Below are 6000 nucleotides of genomic sequence, written 5' to 3'. Positions count from 1 at the left end.
TGGGCATCGATCCCACTACCTCTCGCATGCAAAGCAAGCGCTCTACCACTTGAGCTAATCCCCCTCTCAAGAGTTTATCCTTTTGATTGGAGTTTTAATGAAGCTTACGGATCAGCTCAGCCCGACTAGGAAATAATACCGAATCCAGCATTGACCCACAAGGTTTTCTCATGTTGGCATCATGATAAACATTGCCAAATTAGGTCCTTGCCGTACCTGTCCGTGAATTTCACTGTGCCGAAACCGTTACGCTGTGAAAGCATGTTGCAAGAACCTAAGGAAAGGTAACAGTCGTTGATAAAGTTTCGTTTGCATCTCGACGTGGTTTATCTGCAGCTTGCCGGTATAGCTCAGTTGGGAGAGCGTTAGACTGAAGATCTAAAGGTCCCTGGTTCGATCCCAGGTTTCGGGCATGAACTCGACCTAGCTAGGCGGAAAGCCTCAGCTTTTGAATGACCTGTGGCATTCTGTTGAAAAATTATAAACAGACATAAACTGTTGATGTTTTGTTGTGAGATTTCACAGTGGGATTGTCAGAACTCGAGACTCTAGATGTTCAAATTCATCTGCTGATAAAGCATTTGGAGAAGGAAATGTGTAGGTGTCAACTTGCATGTACGCGTTGTCCTAAAGCATAGGTGTACCACTTCACGACATGCTTAAGTTTTGACTGAATTGGACTTTCCTCTGCTTCCTTCGGCTTATGGACAGCCTTTGTCCAAAAGTAAAAAGAGATGTGGCAAAGATGTCACCTGTTTGCTGGAGGAATCCAAAGTGACCATGTTCTAAGAGACCTTTGAAGGTCATGAAATTTTTCCCTTAAGACTAAAGCTGGCTGCTTCATGCTTATCGTAAGCAAGCAAGGAGTCAGTAAGAGAGCTTTTGGAGAATGTGGGCATCGATCCCACTACCTCTCGCATGCAAAGCGAGCGCTCTACCAACTTGAGCCTAATCCCCCCTCCTCATGAGTTTTATCCTTTTGATTGGAGTTTTAAGGAAAGCTTACGGATCAGCTCAGCCTGACTAGGAAATAATACCGAATCCAGCATTGACCCACAAGGTTTTCTCATGTTGGCATCATGATAAACATTGCCAAATTAGGTCTTGCTGTACCTGTCCGGTGAATTTCACTGTGCCGAAACCGTTACGCTGTGAAAGCATGTTGCAAGAACCTAAGGAAAGGTAACAGTCGTTGATAAAGTTTCGTTTGCATCTCGACGTGGTTTATCTGCAGCTTGCCGGTATAGCTCAGTTGGGAGAGCGTTAGACTGAAGATCTAAAGGTCCCTGGTTCGATCCCAGGTTTCGGCATGAACTCGACCTAGCTAGGCGGAAAGCCTCAGCTTTTGAATGACCTGTGCATTCTGTTGAAAAATTATAAACAGACATAAACTGTTTGATGTTTTGTTGTGAGATTTCACAGTGGGATTGTCAGAACTCGAGACTCTAGATGTTCAATTCATTTGCTGATAAAGCATTTGGAGAAGGAAATGTGTAGGTGTCAACTTGCATGTACGCGTATGTCCAAAAGCATAGGTGTACCACTTCACGACATGCTTAAGTTTCGACTGAATTGGACTTTCCTCTGCTTCCCTTCGGCATATGGACAGTCTTTGTCCAAAAAGTAAAAAGAGATGTGGCAAAGATGTCAACTGTTTGCTGGAGGAATCCAAAGTGACCATGTTCTAAGAGACCTTTGAAGGTCATGAAATGATTCCCTTAAGGACTAGAGATGGCTGCTTCATGCTTATCGTAAGCATGCAAGGAGTCAGTAAGAGAGCTTTGGAGAATGTGGGCATCGATCCCACTACCTCTCGCATGCAAAGCGAGCGCTCTACCTACTTGAGCTAATCCCCCTCTAAGAGTTTTTCCTTTTGATTGGAGTTTTAAGGAAAGCTTACGGATCAGCTCAGCCCTGACAAGGAAAATAATACCCGAATCCAGCATTGACCCACAAGGTTTTCTCATGTTGGCATCATGATAAACATTGCCAAATTAGGTCTTGCTGTACCTGTCCGTGAATTTCACTGTGCCGAAACCGTTACGCTGTGAAAGCATGTTGCAAGAACCTAAGGAAAGGTAACAGTCGTTGATAAAGTTTCGTTTGCATCTCGACGTGGTTTATCTGCAGCTTGCCGAAATAGCTCAGTTGGGAGAGCGTTAGACTGAAGATCTAAAGGTCCCTGGTTCGAACCCGGGTTTCGGCATGAATTCGACCTAGCTAGGTGGAAAGCCTCAGCTTTTGAATGACCTGTGCATTCTGTTGAAAAATTATAAACAGACATAAACTGTTTGATGTTTTGTTGTGAGATTTCACAGTGGGATTGTCAGAACTCGAGACTCTAGATGTTCAATTCATCTGCTGATAAAGCATTTGGAGAAGGAAATGTGTAGGTGTCAACTTGCATGTACGCGTTGTCCAAAAGCATAGGTGTACCACTTCACGACATGCTTAAGTTTCGACTGAATTGGACTTTCCTCTGCTTCCTTCGGCTTATGGACAGCCTTTGTCCAAAAGTAAAAAGAGATGTGGCAAAGATGTCAACTGTTTGCTGGAGGAATCCAAAGTGACCATGTTCTAAGAGACCTTTGAAGGTCATGAAATGATTCCCTTAAGACTAGAGCTGGCTGCTTCATGCTTATCATAAGCAAGCAAGGAGTCAGTAAGAGAGCTTTGGAGAATGTGGGCATCGATCCCACTACCTCTCGCATGCAAAGCAAGCGCTCTACCACTTGAGCTAATCCCCCTCTCAAGAGTTTATCCTTTTGATTGGAGTTTTAATGAAAGCTTACGGATCAGCTCAGCCCGACTAGGAAATAATACCGAATCCAGCATTGACCCACAAGGTTTTCTCATGTTGGCATCATGATAAACATTGCCAAATTAGGTCTTGCCGTACCTGTCCGTGAATTTCACTGTGCCGAAACCGTTACGCTGTGAAAGCATGTTGCAAGAACCTAAGGAAAGGTAACAGTCGTTGATAAAGTTTCGTTTGCATCTCGACGTGGTTTATCTGCAGCTTGCCGGTATAGCTCAGTTGGGAGAGCGTTAGACTGAAGATCTAAAGGTCCCTGGTTCGATCCCAGGTTTCGGCATGAACTCGACCTAGCTAGGCGGAAAGCCTCAGCTTTTGAATGACCTGTGCATTCTGTTGAAAAATTATAAACAGACATAAACTGTTTGATGTTTTGTTGTGAGATTTCACAGTGGGATTGTCAGAACTCGAGACTCTAGATGTTCAATTCATTTGCTGATAAAGCATTTGGAGAAGGAAATGTGTAGGTGTCAACTTGCATGTACGCGTTGTCCAAAAGCATAGGTGTACCACTTCACGACATGCTTAAGTTTCGACTGAATTGGACTTTCCTCTGCTTCCTTCGGCTTATGGACAGTCTTTGTCCAAAAGTAAAAAGAGATGTGGCAAAGATGTCAACTGTTTGCTGGAGGAATCCAAAGTGACCATGTTCTAAGAGACCTTTGAAGGTCATGAAATGATTCCCTTAAGACTAGAGATGGCTGCTTCATGCTTATCGTAAGCAAGCAAGGAGTCAGTAAGAGAGCTTTGGAGAATGTGGGCATCGATCCCACTACCTCTCGCATGCAAAGCGAGCGCTCTACCACTTGAGCTAATCCCCCTCTCAAGAGTTTATACTTTTGATTGGAGTTTTAAGGAAAGCTTACGGATCAGCTCAGCCCGACTAGGAAATAATACCGAATCCAGCATTGACCCACAAGGTTTTCTCATGTTGGCATCATGATAAACATTGCCAAATTAGGTCTTTGCCGTACCTGTCCGTGAATTTCACTGTGCCGAAACCGTTACGCTGTGAAAGCATGTTGCAAGAACCTAAGGAAAGGTAACAGTCGTTGATAAAGTTTCGTTTGCATCTCGACGTGGTTTATCTGCAGCTTGCCGAAATAGCTCAGTTGGGAGAGCGTTAGACTGAAGATCTAAAGGTCCCTGGTTCGATCCCGGGTTTCGGCATGAACTCGACCTAGCTAGGCGGAAAGCCTCAGCTTTTGAATGACCTGTGCATTCTGTTGAAAAATTATAAACAGACATAAACTGTTTGATGTTTTGTTGTGAGATTTCACAGTGGGATTGTCAGAACTCGAGACTCTAGATGTTCAATTCATCTGCTGATAAAGCATTTGGAGAAGGAAATGTGTAGGTGTCAACTTGCATGTACGCGTTGTCCAAAAGCATAGGTGTACCACTTCACGACATGCTTAAGTTTTGACTGAATTGGACTTTCCTCTGCTTCCTTCGGCTTATGGACAGCCTTTGTCCAAAAGTAAAAAGAGATGTGGCAAAGATGTCACCTGTTTGCTGGAGGAATCCAAAGTGACCATGTTCTAAGAGACCTTTGAAGGTCATGAAATTATTCCCTTAAGACTAAAGCTGGCTGCTTCATGCTTATCGTAAGCAAGCAAGGAGTCAGTAAGAGAGCTTTGGAGAATGTGGGCATCGATCCCACTACCTCTCGCATGCAAAGCGAGCGCTCTACCACTTGAGCTAATCCCCCTCTCAAGAGTTTATTCTTTTGATTGGAGTTTTAAGGAAAGCTTACGGATCAGCTCAGCCTGACTAGGAAATAATACCGAATCCAGCATTGACCCACAAGGTTTTCTCATGTTGGCATCATGATAAACATTGCCAAATTAGGTCTTGCTGTACCTGTCCGTGAATTTCACTGTGCCGAAACCGTTACGCTGTGAAAGCATGTTGCAAGAACCTAAGGAAAGGTAACAGTCGTTGATAAAGTTTCGTTTGCATCTTGACGTGGTTTATCTGCAGCTTGCCGAAATAGCTCAGTTGGGAGAGCGTTAGACTGAAGATCTAAAGGTCCCTGGTTCGATCCCGGGTTTCGGCATGAATTCGACCTAGCTAGGTGGAAAGCCTCAGCTTTTGAATGACCTGTGCATTCTGTTGAAAAATTATAAACAGACATAAACTGTTTGATGTTTTGTTGTGAGATTTCACAGTGGGATTGTCAGAACTCGAGACTCTAGATGTTCAATTCATCTGCTGATAAAGCATTTGGAGAAGGAAATGTGTAGGTGTCAACTTGCATGTACGCGTTGTCCAAAAGCATAGGTGTACCACTTCACGACATGCTTAAGTTTCGACTGAATTGGACTTTCCTCTGCTTCCTTCGGCTTATGGACAGCCTTTGTCCAAAAGTAAAAAGAGATGTGGCAAAGATGTCAACTGTTTGCTGGAGGAATCCAAAGTGACCATGTTCTAAGAGACCTTTGAAGGTCATGAAATGATTCCCTTAAGACTAGAGCTGGCTGCTTCATGCTTATCGTAAGCAAGCAAGGAGTCAGTAAGAGAGCTTTGGAGAATGTGGGCATCGATCCCACTACCTCTCGCATGCAAAGCGAGCGCTCTACCACTTGAGCTAATCCCCCTCTCAAGAGTTTATCCTTTTGATTGGAGTTTTAAGGAAAGCTTACGGATCAGCTCAGCCCGACTAGGAAATAATACCGAATCCAGCATTGACCCACAAGGTTTTCTCATGTTGGCATCATGATAAACATTGCCAAATTAGGTCTTGCTGTACCTGTCCGTGAATTTCACTGTGCCGAAACCGTTACGCTGTGAAAGCATGTTGCAAGAACCTAAGGAAAGGTAACAGTCGTTGATAAAGTTTCGTTTGCATCTCGACGTGGTTTATCTGCAGCTTGCCGGAATAGCTCAGTTGGGAGAGCGTTAGACTGAAGATCTAAAGGTCCCTTGTTCAATCCCGGGTTTCGGCATGAACTCGACCTAGCTAGGCGGAAAGCCTCAGCTTTTGAATGACCTGTGCATTCTGTTGAAAAATTATAAACAGACGTAAACTGTTTGATGTTTTGTTGTGAGATTTCACAGTGGGATTGTCAGAACTCGAGACTCTAGATGTTCAATTCATCTGCTGATAAAGCATTTGGAGAAGGAAATGTGTAGGTGTCAACTTGCATGTACGCGTTGTCCAAAAGCATAGGTGTACCACTTCA

General features: G+C 43.9%; 7 non-coding genes across 7 annotated transcripts; all 7 read left to right on the top strand.

The window, feature by feature from the left end:
* The first annotated feature begins 339 nt into the window (after window positions 1-339).
* On the top strand, window positions 340-413 carry trnaf-gaa (transfer RNA phenylalanine (anticodon GAA)). The gene has a single exon. It is a non-coding gene; the product is annotated as a tRNA-Phe (tRNA).
* An 824-nt stretch (window positions 414-1237) lies between these two features.
* On the top strand, window positions 1238-1310 carry trnaf-gaa (transfer RNA phenylalanine (anticodon GAA)). The gene has a single exon. It is a non-coding gene; the product is annotated as a tRNA-Phe (tRNA).
* An 823-nt stretch (window positions 1311-2133) lies between these two features.
* trnaf-gaa (transfer RNA phenylalanine (anticodon GAA)) lies at window positions 2134-2206 on the top strand. The gene has a single exon. It is a non-coding gene; the product is annotated as a tRNA-Phe (tRNA).
* An 816-nt stretch (window positions 2207-3022) lies between these two features.
* Window positions 3023-3095, top strand: trnaf-gaa (transfer RNA phenylalanine (anticodon GAA)). The gene has a single exon. It is a non-coding gene; the product is annotated as a tRNA-Phe (tRNA).
* An 817-nt stretch (window positions 3096-3912) lies between these two features.
* On the top strand, window positions 3913-3985 carry trnaf-gaa (transfer RNA phenylalanine (anticodon GAA)). The gene has a single exon. It is a non-coding gene; the product is annotated as a tRNA-Phe (tRNA).
* Window positions 3986-4801: 816 nt separating this feature from the next.
* Window positions 4802-4874, top strand: trnaf-gaa (transfer RNA phenylalanine (anticodon GAA)). The gene has a single exon. It is a non-coding gene; the product is annotated as a tRNA-Phe (tRNA).
* An 816-nt stretch (window positions 4875-5690) lies between these two features.
* Window positions 5691-5763, top strand: trnaf-gaa (transfer RNA phenylalanine (anticodon GAA)). Its single transcript has one exon. It is a non-coding gene; the product is annotated as a tRNA-Phe (tRNA).
* The last annotated feature ends 237 nt before the right edge of the window (window positions 5764-6000 follow it).

The sequence above is a fragment of the Brachyhypopomus gauderio genome, chromosome 1 (assembly GCF_052324685.1).
Source record: "Brachyhypopomus gauderio isolate BG-103 chromosome 1, BGAUD_0.2, whole genome shotgun sequence".
Classification (NCBI taxonomy): domain Eukaryota; kingdom Metazoa; phylum Chordata; class Actinopteri; order Gymnotiformes; family Hypopomidae; genus Brachyhypopomus; species Brachyhypopomus gauderio.
Note: the sequence above shows the minus strand (reverse complement) of the source record. Positions and strands in the feature narration are given on the sequence as shown.